Raw genomic sequence first — 12,851 nt, 5'->3', positions numbered from 1 at the left:
ATATTGAACCAAAATGGCAACAAAGAGTTCAACCCTTGAGGGTCTGGGAATCTGGAAAAGAATCTTTGCATAAAATTGCTTCCCCTTATTGATAAGAGGAGGGGGAGCATGAACTAGAAAAATATCTAAGAGCCAAGGCTCCAACCGCCATACTTTATCACATTCGGGACCCACTTTCCTTATCACAATCATAGTCGGGAAGGAATTTTGGTGGAAGATAAATCTTTACACTACGCGATCATCGATAGCCGACTATGATGGGTTACATCATCACTACCACGTGTCACCTAGTGAGTGGTGACACGTGTCACCCAACAATGGCTCCATCTCACCCCTAAAAATGTTGAAACTGGGTGACACGTGTCCCCCGTACAACCATGTCACCCTTTGTACTGCCCCATTGCTGCCGATGTCAGATGCCATGTCAGTTTTGAAGACCAATCAGAGGCCACCACATGGCCCCCTCGAGGAGAGAGAGAAATAGGTCCGCCAAGATCTATTTTTCCATGATTTCCTTTTCATTTAAAAATTAGCCCTCCCCGTTGATTTTGGTCCATATCACGATATCATACTCCTTTTGCTGTTTCAAGACTTACACCCTGTCGATATGAAATAATGAAAGATTGCGTGATATGGAGGAGAGAGAAGGAGTAACCTTATATCACAGATCAGCCCCTGCGATAGTTGTTGTCATTATGGTACAAGTGTTGTCCTTGATGGCAACTCACTCACAGGTTAGTTCAGATTTGATAAAGGGAAACTCACATTGTAACAAGGAAATGGTACAGAAGAACAGGAGGTTGGAACAAAAGAATACTGATCAAAATCAAGAAGTTGAAGGAAAAGGATGTTTTAAGTTAGTTTAAGCTGTATACATAGGTTCACCTTGTCAAAGTAGTGTATACAAGCGGGTTCACAGATCAAAAAGAGTGTATATGTATGCACACACTTTCACAGAAGGAAAAGCACGTATGGGATGGAAAATTAAGGTTAAAATAATACCAATTGTCAATACCATGGTATTAGGCCACAATTTTAAGCAGAGTAACGATTATTTGATTCCTTCCAAGAATACCATAGGTTCTAAGTGTTTTTTTGGTCCGAGGTATTGAGAAAGACTAAAACTATATAAGGAGGAGAAGATTAAAGGGCTAGGCATGCAAGTGAAAGGGTTTCTGAAGAATACTTCTATCTGATGTATATTTTATGTTGTAGGGGCTATGATTATGATATGATCAAAAATATTTTGTGCACCTTTGGATACAATGTTGGATCAGGACCATGAGACCTGAAATGACTTATCATCATATCATCTCATGATGGATGTGCTCGATCTAAATGCTAACACATGTTTTATTATGTAAATGTTATGATCTCAGTATGACTGAAGTCTGGTATAGCTGTGAAGTTTTAAGTTAGTATTTGCAAATCTATACATTGCTTCCCCTTGGTGGATGCATGTATACATGCTTGTTCGGCACTACCAAGTAGCGTATGCAAAAGAAAAGCCTGTTGTTTAGAACTGACTAATCTATCTGATTACTGCCACTATTTTACTGCTGTCTCTTAATGATGTCTTCTTAGATATGAAAGTAGAACTGAACGCATAAGGTGATTGAGTCTGATTGATTTATTGCTTAAGTGAGATGGGTGATATTTTTTGCTGTCTATTTAGATCTTTATAATTTGATAGAAGATCTTCAAAATGTTACTAGATGGTCCGGGTTTGATTTTGAGCTTTTTATGATTCAACAATTTTGGAGGTATATGCAGGTCTGGTTAAAGGAAGTAGTGTATACATGCAGGTTGGCTTCAATGAAGTAGCGTATACATTCTGGCATATGATTTTTAGGGTTGCAATTGGTTTTTGTTGATTATGCAGGGTTCTGGGTTTAGCATAGCGTTTTGGTGATAGTGATCCAACTGTTCAAATTGACTGATTGTTGGTTGATGCAGTTATTATTGAGTTTGAGCCTCAATGTTATTGATGGGTCCAGTGTGAAAATTTGATGAAACGCGGCCTTCACATATGTTGTTGTGTACCAGGAGTAAATTTATGAAACGTGGTCCCTGGAGGAAGAGAGAAGGTCGTAGCCTTCTGTAGGCTGGCGCCTACGTACTCGTAAACATCTTGGTTAGTACAAGAGCTAGGGGGTTGTAGATCCCTTCCAGTAGAAGTTGGAGAATAAGAGAAAGTTGTAGCCTTCTCTAGGTGGGTTCCTGTGTACTGGTATGAGTCTGCACCAGTACAAGATTGTAAGCATATTTTATTTATATTAAAAGAAGAGAGAGACGACAATAGTAGGTGCTTTTTCTCCCGCATTGGGTTTCCACATTAAATATTGGTGCTCATTTCTGCTGCTTATGTGTGATGGTTTATTCTATTATTACTGCACATAACTTCTATTTAATAAAGCACTGATGCACTAAAGTTAACTGAATCATAAGTTCACTGGATATACGATAGTTTCCTTAATAACAATTTCATGCACACGCTAGTTAACTTCACTGAAGTAGCATATATAAATATGATTATGAAATAAAAAATGATTGAATTAATAATACTGATTCACCCCCTCCTCTTCTCCATATTATTCCCAACAATTGGTATCAGAGTAGGTCCTTCGGAAGAAGCTTGATCGCTTGAAGGTAGATCTCTCAAAATGAACAATCACGAAGGCAAGGGATCTATCAGACCACCAATCATCAACAGAAGCAACCTAGTATATTGGAAGAGAATAACCAGAGCCTATCTTCAGTCACTTGGATCTGACGTTTGGGAAATTGCGGAAGAAGAATACCAATTTCTAGCAGCAATACCCACAGATACAACAGGAAAGAAGTTATACAAAACTAATGCCAAAGACATCAATACTTTATTGGGAAGTCTGTCAGAATTAGAATTTGTTAGAGTCATGCAGCTCAAGACAACCAAAGAAATATGGGACAAAATCATTCAGAGCTACAAAGGAGACTCCCAGGTAAAATGTGCTAAGATCCAAACTCTCAAAATTCAGTATGAAACTCTCAAGATGCATAGTGATGAAAGTCTTTCTAGTTACATTTTACAAGTAGATGAGATTGTAAATTGTATGAATAATCTGGGTGAATAAATAAAGGTTGCTACTTTAGTAGAGAAAACTTTAGGATCTTTGTCTTCTAAATTTGAGTCAAAAGTATATGCCATAGAAGAAAAGTAGGATCTCCATTCTATTACTATTTTTCAACTTCATGGAATTTTAACTACCTTTGAAATGAGGAAAGGAGGTCAATTAGATATTAGAGATGCCGCTTTCAAACCTTCAGCAAAGGGAAAAGAAAAGGAAGATCTCAAGGAATCAGGATATATTTCAAAAGAAGATGAGGTAAACTTTGTAAAGAAGCTTCAACGGGGTTCTAGAAGATTCCGAGGTAAGTTTCCATTCAAATGTTTTTCTTGTGGTAGAGTTGGTCATTATGCTACTAAATGTACTAATAAAGATAATCATGTAAAGGGAAAGGAGTCTACAAAGGGTAATAGAAAATAGTTTGTCAATAGAAGAAGTTATTATACTCATGAAGATAGATATGGCATGTCTAATAGTGATGAAGATGAATCTGAACAAGATTTTAAACTACTCATGCCTTATGACAATGATGATTTTATGGATGCCTTAGAAGAAGAAGATTTTATTGAAGAAATCACTCAACTTAAAATTTGTTTGGAAGAAAAGAATATGATCATAGACACTTTGACACATCAACTCAATGAAAGAGAAAAGCAGAATGAAAAATTAGAATGTGAAGTAGTGGGTCTAAGAAAAGAACTTGAGAAGACAAATCTCTTAATATTATATTTTCTAAAGGATTAGAAACCTTAGATGAAATCATCAAGGTTGAACGTTCTCCACTTATAAAGACTGGTCTTGGATACACTCAAGAAACATCCCAACCAGAAAATCCTTTAGTCAGCACCAAAAGCTATTGTGATGCAGCAAAGATGAGTGAACAATGCGTCAATCCTGAGAAAAATCCTGAAGGTACTCCCTAGGTAAATCATGTTGATTTTACTCCAAGGGTGAACTTCAACAAAAGCATCAATAAAAATGTGAATGACAAAAAAATAATTTATGATCACAAAAACTTCTTCTTCAACGGACAATGTTTTTCATGCCATAACTTTGGTCATAAAGATGCTCAATGTGTTGCTTACAAGACTATCATGAATAGATAAGAAAGAAAACAAAGGAGTGTGTCAGGGATCCAGAAAATCTCTTATAATAACATTTCTCCTCTTGAAAATGAAATGGAATGTTCATTTTTTAATAACTTTGGTCATGAAGAATTTGAATGCGGGAGAAAATTTCAGCCAACAATTCAAAAGGAACAAACATCATCAAATTCAATGGTATGGAAAAGAAAGGAATTTCAATAAGAAAGATGTGGCATAACTCTATTTGCATAAGGACAAGAAAATCAATGGTACCTTGACAACGAATGCTCTAAACACATGACATGTGATAAAGATAAACTCCTCTCATATAATTCTTTAGAAAAGGAAAAGAATATCTCTTTTGGAAATGACACACCAGCTATCATTCAGGGTAAAGGTCTTGTCTATTTGAAAGAAAAGGTTAAAGATGGAAATGTTATGTATGTTGATGGTTTAAAGAACAACTTGTTGAGTGTTAGTCAAATGTGTGATGAAGGAAATGAAGTTGTGTTTCGATCAAATGGATGTGTGGTTCATGAGTTTGACATACGAAAATCCATAATGAAAGGTATAAGAACTCCAAGCAATCTATATATACTAAAAGGAGGTAAAAAACAATGTTATCTAAGCAAAATAGAAGAGAACTAGTTATGGAATACAAGATTGGGGCATCTAAGTTTTTCTCAAATAAGAAAATCATGTAGGCTCAAGACGGTTCCTAATCTTCCAGATATCAGCATCCCAAAAAATACCATATGCAATACATGTCAAGTTAGTAAGAAAACCACAGTTCATTTCAATGACAATGAAGGATCAACAAGTAAGCCTCTTGAAATCATTCATATTGATTTGTGTGGGCCAACAAGGAAAAAGCCACCTCGGGGAGAAGAATACTTCATTTTATTCATTGATGATTTTTCTAGAATGTGTTGGTTTGGTTTACTAAAGCATAAATATGAAGCATTTGAAAAGATTAAGGCCTTCAAAGCTTTAGTTGAAAATGAATCAGATATAAAAATCAAATGTCTCAGATCTGATCGAGGAGAAGAATTCATATCAGATGAATTTTTTTATTTTTGTGAACAACATGGAATGAAAAGACAGTTCTCTATTGCCAAAACTCCTCAACAAAATGGCATGGTGGAAAGAATGAACATAACAACTCAACAAATGGCTCGAGCTATGCTTGATGAATTTGGAATTCCTGCCACCTTTTGGGGTGAAGTTGCATATATTGCTGTCAATATTCTTAACAAAGTTAATGTTCAGATAAATAGTGATCAAACTCCATATGAACTTTGGTATGGTAAGCCTCCTACTGTAAAACACTTCAGATTTTTTGGAATAAAATGTTTCATCAAAAAGGCTAATGAAAAACTTGGTAAGTTTGAACCTAGAAAAAATGAAGGAATTATTCTTGGTTATTCATCTAGAAGTAAAGGATACAAATGTTATAATAAGAGACATCAAAAAATTATTGAATGCATTGATGTAGTAATTGATGAAGCATGTAGAAATTTGGAACAGGTTAAATCAACAAAGGAAGATACCAATGAGGAAGCCGATGAACGCTTTCCTGTATCAAATCAAAATGATATAACCAATGAAGCATCAAAAGAAGATACAACTGAAAAGGAAAAGGCTCCATCCAGGTACATTCAAAAGAATCATCCAGAATCTCAAATTCTACGAGAGAAAGGGTCTAGAGTACAAATAAGAACAATTCTTGTAGGAGCTTCCAGTTATCTAGTATTACTATCCTCCATATAACCACATAAAGTTAATAATCTAGCAAAGATGAATATTGGGTTAAGGCCATGGATGAAGAACTTAACCAAATTGAAAAGAATGATACTTGGGAATTAGTTCCTAGATCCCATGATAATGGTATTATAGAAACAAAGCAAGAATTGTGTAAAGGGTATGCTAAAAAAGAAAGTATAGAATTTGAAGAAACTTTTGCACCTATTTCCAGACTTGAAGCCATAAGAATTTTTCTTGCTCTGTCAAGTTTTCGAAAATTCAAACTGTATCAAATGGATGTAAAATCTTTGTTTCTTAATGGAGATTTAGAAGAAGTTTATATTGAACAACCATAAGGGTTCATTCTAGGAAATGATGAAAATCTTGTATGCAAGCTAAAAAACGCTCTATATGGACTAAAACAAGCTCCACAGGCTTGGTATTATCGACTTGACAAATATCTACAACAACAAGGTTTCACAAAATGATCTGTAGAAAACAACTTATACACATAAAGTGAGAATGATAAACTGCTAGTTATTGTTGTTTATGTTGATGATATCATCTTTGGTAGTAATGAAGAATCTATGAGTAAGAAATTTGCTTCTGTTATGTAGGAATAATTTGAAACGTCCTTACTTGGTGAACTAACTTATTTTCTTGGTCTACAAGTACATTAAACGAAATATCGAATTTTTCTTTAACAAACTAAATATCTCAATCAGATTCTAAAGAAGTATGGTATCAAAGATTCTAAACTAGTATGTACTCCAATGGTAAGTGGACATAGTCTCAGTTGTAACGATGAATCACCTGCAGTGAATCAACCAACATACATATCTATGATTGGAAGTCTACTTTATCTAATAGGTACCAGACCAGATATCATGCATGCAATAGGAATTATTGGAAGGTTCCAAGCAAATCCAAAGGAATCACATCTTCAGGCTGTAAAAAGAATATTCAAATATCTCCAAGGAACTCAAGAATTTAGTCTATGGTATCCTAAAGATACATATCTCACTCTTCATGCATAAACAGATGTAGATTGGGCAAGAAATGTTGATGATCGAAAAAGCACTAGTGGAGGAGCATTCTATATGGGATCATGGTTAGTGTCTTGGTTTAGCAAGAAACAAAGCTCGATTGCCTGATCTACAGTTGAAGTAGAATATGTGGCTGCTACATCTTGTTGTACACAACTACTTTGGATGATGCAAACATTGCAAGATATTCAAATCACATGTTCTCCACCCATCTCCATTCTATGTGATAGTACAAGTGCCATTAGTATTTCAAAAAATCCTATCATGCACTCCAAGACCAAGAAAATACCCATTAAGTACCATTTTCTATGAGAACAAGTGCTTGAACAAAAGGTTAAATTGGAGTATGTTCCCTCGAAAGAACAGGTTGCTGATATATTTACCAAATGCTTCCCACAGAAACATTTGAATATCTAAGACAAACCTTGGGAATATTTTCTGCATCATCCTATTGTTAAATCCAGTTTTCAGAGGAATGTTTCCAATACACTGGTTTCATGAATAAGAGTCATGTATATACAGAAGTTTCTATGGTTGTAGGAGTGTATATGTTTTTTTGATAGAAAAACAGTGGTCAGACTAAAAATTAGTTTCTGACATGGATGTTCAATCTAATATTGATGATTACAAAATGCAGATTTGCTTTGTTCATTGTTATTTATTTGATTGATGAATATTCATTGACGAATGATCTGTTGGCAATACACAGGTAGCACAGGTTCACGGGTAGCATTAGCCTTCAAAAACATTATGCATTGTTGGCATCATGGTTGCTGAATTCAAATATGGTTTCTGATATTCATATCATTTGTTGTAAAGGTCATGTAAAGGCCTATGATGTAATAATATGTCTCTTTTTGTCATAGTCTATTAATGAGTCCTTTTGGACATAGGATGTAATTTGTAACCCCACTATGCATGCGAAGGATGATGTAATAATTGTAATTTTTCAGTCATGAATGAACATTTGGTATATCCCCACTTGGTTGGGTGAATGATGTATGTATGAGTCATTGGTGATAGGAAGGTCATACTCACATAATTGAGTTATAGATTCATGTTATTCTTTTAAAAAATATCTCTGCAGAATCTGCATGTACTCAGGGGGAGCATGGACAACATAGTGTATCTCAAAGGGGGAGAATATCTTGGTCCACCCTTTGCCCTTGATGTCAAAGGGGGAGAGTATCTTTGTGTTGCTTGATATATCTAACAGGTTCTACAACTTGAAGTGATCAACACCTATATGGTTGCCATCAAGTCCAAAGGGGGAGATTGTTGGCATTATGGTACAAGTGTTGTCCTTGATGGCAACTCACTCACAAGTTAGTTTAGATTTGATAAAAGGAAAATCACATTGTAACAGGGCAATGGTACAGAAGAAAAGGAAGTTGGAACAAAGGACTACTAATCAGAATCAATAAGTTGAAGGAAAATATTGTTTTAAGTTAGTTTAAGCAGTATACACAGGTTCACCTTGTCAAACTAGCGTATACAAGTGGATTCAAAGATAAAAAAGAGCATATACGTATGCACACACTTTCACTGAAGGAAAAGCAAATATGGGATGGAAAATTAAGGTTAAAAGAATACCAAGGGAAAATACCATGGTATTAGCCCACAATTTTGAGCAGAGTAACGCTTATTTGATCCCGTCCAAGAATACCATAGGTTCTAAGTGTTGTTTTGGTCCAAGGAATTGAGAAAGACTAAAACTATATAAGGAGGATAAGATCAAAGGGCTAAGCGTGCAAGTCAAAGGGATTCTCAAGAATACTTCTATTTGAAGTATATTTTATGTTGCAAGGGCTATGATTATGATATGATTTGAAATATTTTGTGCACCTTTGGATACAATGCTAGATCGGGATCATGAGACCCGAAATGACTTATAATTGTATGATCTGATAATGGATGGGCTAGATGTGAATGCTAATGCATGTTTTATTCTGTAAATGTTATGGTCTGGGTATAACTAAAGTCTAGAATAGCTGTGAATTTTTAAGCTAGTATTTGCATATCTATATGCTGGTTCGCCTTGGTGAAGGCGCATACACATGCTTGTTCAGCACTACCAAGTAGTGTATGCAAAAGAAAAGTATGTTGTTTAGAAATGACTAATTAGTGATGTTGTTTTACTGATTTCTTTCAATGGTGTCTTCTTAGATCTGAAACTAGAACTGAATGCATAAGGAGATTGAGTCTGATTGAACAGTAGATCTTCAGAATGTTACTTGATGGTACAATTTTGATTCAGAGGTTTTTATTATTCAACAATTTTGGAGGTGTACGTAGGTTTGGTTAAAGGAAGTAGTGTATACACGTAGGTTGGCTTCATTGAAGTAGTGTATACATTATGACATATGCTTTTTGGGGTTGCAGTTGGTTTTGGTTGATGATGCAGGTTTCTGGGTTCAACACAATGTTCTGGTGATAGTGATCTGACTGTTCAGATTGAATGATTTTTGGTTGATGCAATTATTATTGAGTTTGAGCTTCAATGTTACGGATGGGTCCAGTGTGAAAATTTGATGAAATGTGGCCTTCATATTATGTTGTTATGTACTAGGAGAATCCAGCCTGAAAATTTATGAAACATGGTCCTTGGAGGAAGAGAGATGGTCATAGCCTTCTGTAGGCTGATGCCTATACACTGGTAAAAGTATTGGCTAGTACAAGAGCTAGAGGGTTGTAGCTCCCTTCTAGTAGAAGTTGGAGAATGAGAGAAGGATGTAGCCTTCTACAAATGGATGCCTATGTAATGGTATGAGTCTGCACTAGTACAATATTGTAAACAATTTTTATTTATATTAAAAGAAGATAGTGATGAAAACAGTAGGTGGTTTTTCTCCCGCATAGGGTTTCCACCTTAAATATTGGTGTTCATGTCTATTGCTTATGTGTGATGGTTTATTCTGTTATTATTGCACATAGTTACTATTTAATAAAGTACTGATGCACTAAAGTTAATTGAATCATAATTTCACTGGATATACGTTGGTTGGCTTAATAACAGTTGCCTGCACACGCGAGTTAAATTCACTGAAGTAGCATATATAAAAGTGATTATGAAATGAAAAATCATTGAATTAATAATACTGATTCACCCCCCCCCTTAGTATTATTCCGAACAACAGTTTTGAAGTTTTCTATAACTTCGGGAGTGTGAGGGCACTGAGATGTGGGACGCAATATTGGCATTCGGCACTTTGAATCGTCAATAATACTTAAGTATGTGCTCCAGGACCTCGCTGATACACGGGATGTGGGACTGCGAGTAGTGTGACATGTGGCCCCCACAGAGGACAGATAAAGGGGGTCCTCCTGGCCTATTTTTCATGCCTTTTCCTTTGTTAGATTTTTCAGATCTTCCTAGATGATGTTACATTATACAACGGGATCTGCATCCCATGAGGTCTATTAAGTATGGAACCCGTTGGCTCGCCGATATGCGATGTGCTCTGTGCTCAGGCCTTGATTGTGATTGTCTCCTCAGACTTAGCATTTTTTTTGGGTTTCTTGAGTTTTTTAAGGGGATTCTTCAACATGCTTTAATTTCTGCGCAAGGAGTCCATTCTAGACTTTCATATACCACCGTAAATCTTTTTCAAGGCACTATGCAATGGAGTGGGTCCCCTCAATCTCAAATAGCTTCCGTGTCTCAAAATTTGACATCAAACATCACTACTATTTGGCTTTGGAAGAAGCTAGTGATTGATGAAGCAGTGAGTGACAACAAGTTCTATAATTTTCCTCTTCAATTACACATTATGACACCCCATTTACCAATATTTTACCCTTTCCATTGCAATATTTTCTCAGTATAGCTAATTTTACTCCATTTAAATACTACAATCATCATGGTTGGACTATGTGCAAAGAAAATGAGTTCTTAATAGGAACTTAACGATAATGCATGTTTGGTATGTTTTAATGAATAATGTGTGCATTGTAGCTTTCAATGAGATACCCATTTACTTTGTTGACTAGAAGAAGGCATGCTAGAATCTATTGATTATCAACCATAGCTACATAGTTTCTCATTGGCAATGATTGTTGCAAAAGTTTTCATTTGCACTAAGTTGTTATATGAGAATGGCTTCCACTACTATATATTTCTACATCCAAAAAAACTATAAAATAAAGATGATGTTGTGTGATTTCACATTCGCAACAATGTAATGGAAAAACTGTAATTATTGACTCTTTGCTAAAAATTTGCATTATTTATTTTTGCCACATTATCCATACAGATAATTTCTTATGTCATTTCATACCACATAATCCATTATGCTAAAATACAGGGCATGATTCAACACTTTGTGAAATGATTTTTGTATAGTTATGTATAAGAACTTAATTATTTTTTGATAAAAAGACTATTAATTTCTTACATGTAATGAAAGAGAAACTAGAAATTAGTTAATGGTTGTGTGCTAGTTCATATTTCTCACACAGGAAAAGAGAAAGTACTAAAAATCATTCAATGTATTTTATCACGTTTTAGAATATAAGGAAATTGAGTTTTTGTGTGGACCAGTTAAGCATGCATTTGTGTGGTCACTTCATGAACAGTAAGACAAGGAAATCTCTTTAGTGGTGGTCATATTTTCTTGTCTTTGTTTTCATTTTTTAGTTATGTATTTGCTTTCTTGATTTAATATACATATCTAACAGAATTATATATAGAGAGAGGTATTTAATAAAATCAAATGATCAATATCATTATAACACTTTCCCACGTTTTTGTATTGATATTTTATTCCTAAACTTCTACTATCATTTCTAGCTAAAATTATTACACTCACACTTGCATAATGTTCTTGTTTTGGGATACTGGTAATCTATACCTATCATTCTCTGTCTTATAACAAATATATGATCTATTAGACTTTCTAATATTTGTACGTTATTTTTCTTCCCTCAATTCTAGTTATTTAAATTTTCTCCTAAAATCTGAACCATAATTCTTAGGCTAGTTATTAATTTTCCTACCTTACCTTTTACATTGTCTTGTATGTTTAAATTTTATTGAGTTATCAAATAAAATCTACACTTTAATTTGTCAAAACTCTTGTGTCTTGATACAATGTTACTTTTCTTCTGCTATACCATACTTATAATAGTAATATATCCAACAATAATACCTATAGTCCTAGCCTGATCCTTGATAAAAATGTATTTGCATAAACATATTTCATGTTTCTACTATTTTGAACGATTCTTACGTCCCTTTGTTTATTTCTAAAGTATTACATTTTCTCATATAATGTTTATATTTCAATTTCATGGTTTGCATGTGGTATTTTATTCTATGGATCATTTTTTTGTTTGTTAAGCTTGGTAGATCCATTACATTTTCTATTATATATTAGGCAAACTTACACCACATAGATTAACCAGGTGGCTTCAACTTGCCCCAAGGGGAAACCATGTCTGTTGGCAACCAGTTACCGTTATAAGCCATCCAAAAACAAAATTGTTTTAGTCTTTCTAAACAAGCTAGATAAGTGTCAATCTCATGTCCAGATACTACATAACTGTTAAAACTAACATATGCAAAAATAAAATAAAAGCTAACCGCATAAACACAAATTATGCATGGGGTAATCTAGTCTTTCTGCTCATCATAGGTAGATGCCACGGGAGCAGGATCTTCGGCAGTAGCCCCTGACATTCCATACAACTCCAGAATGCAAGGGATGTGATGGTCAATCCTATCTATCCTGATGTCCTATTTGTGTAGCTAGAAGAGAATTTTCTCGTCGTTTTTGTATTTCAGTACGCCCTGGACTGTAACCGCCATCCCCACTGAGATTTGTTCCGTCGCCTTTCCAGGAAGGCTCTTCATTAAGTAATACAGATAGAGA

The sequence above is a fragment of the Pinus tabuliformis genome, chromosome 3_2 (genome assembly GCF_031772625.1).
Source record: "Pinus tabuliformis cultivar Carrire ecotype Pingquan chromosome 3_2, CPIR1, whole genome shotgun sequence".
Taxonomy (NCBI): Eukaryota; Viridiplantae; Streptophyta; class Pinopsida; order Pinales; family Pinaceae; genus Pinus; species Pinus tabuliformis.
Note: the sequence above shows the minus strand (reverse complement) of the source record.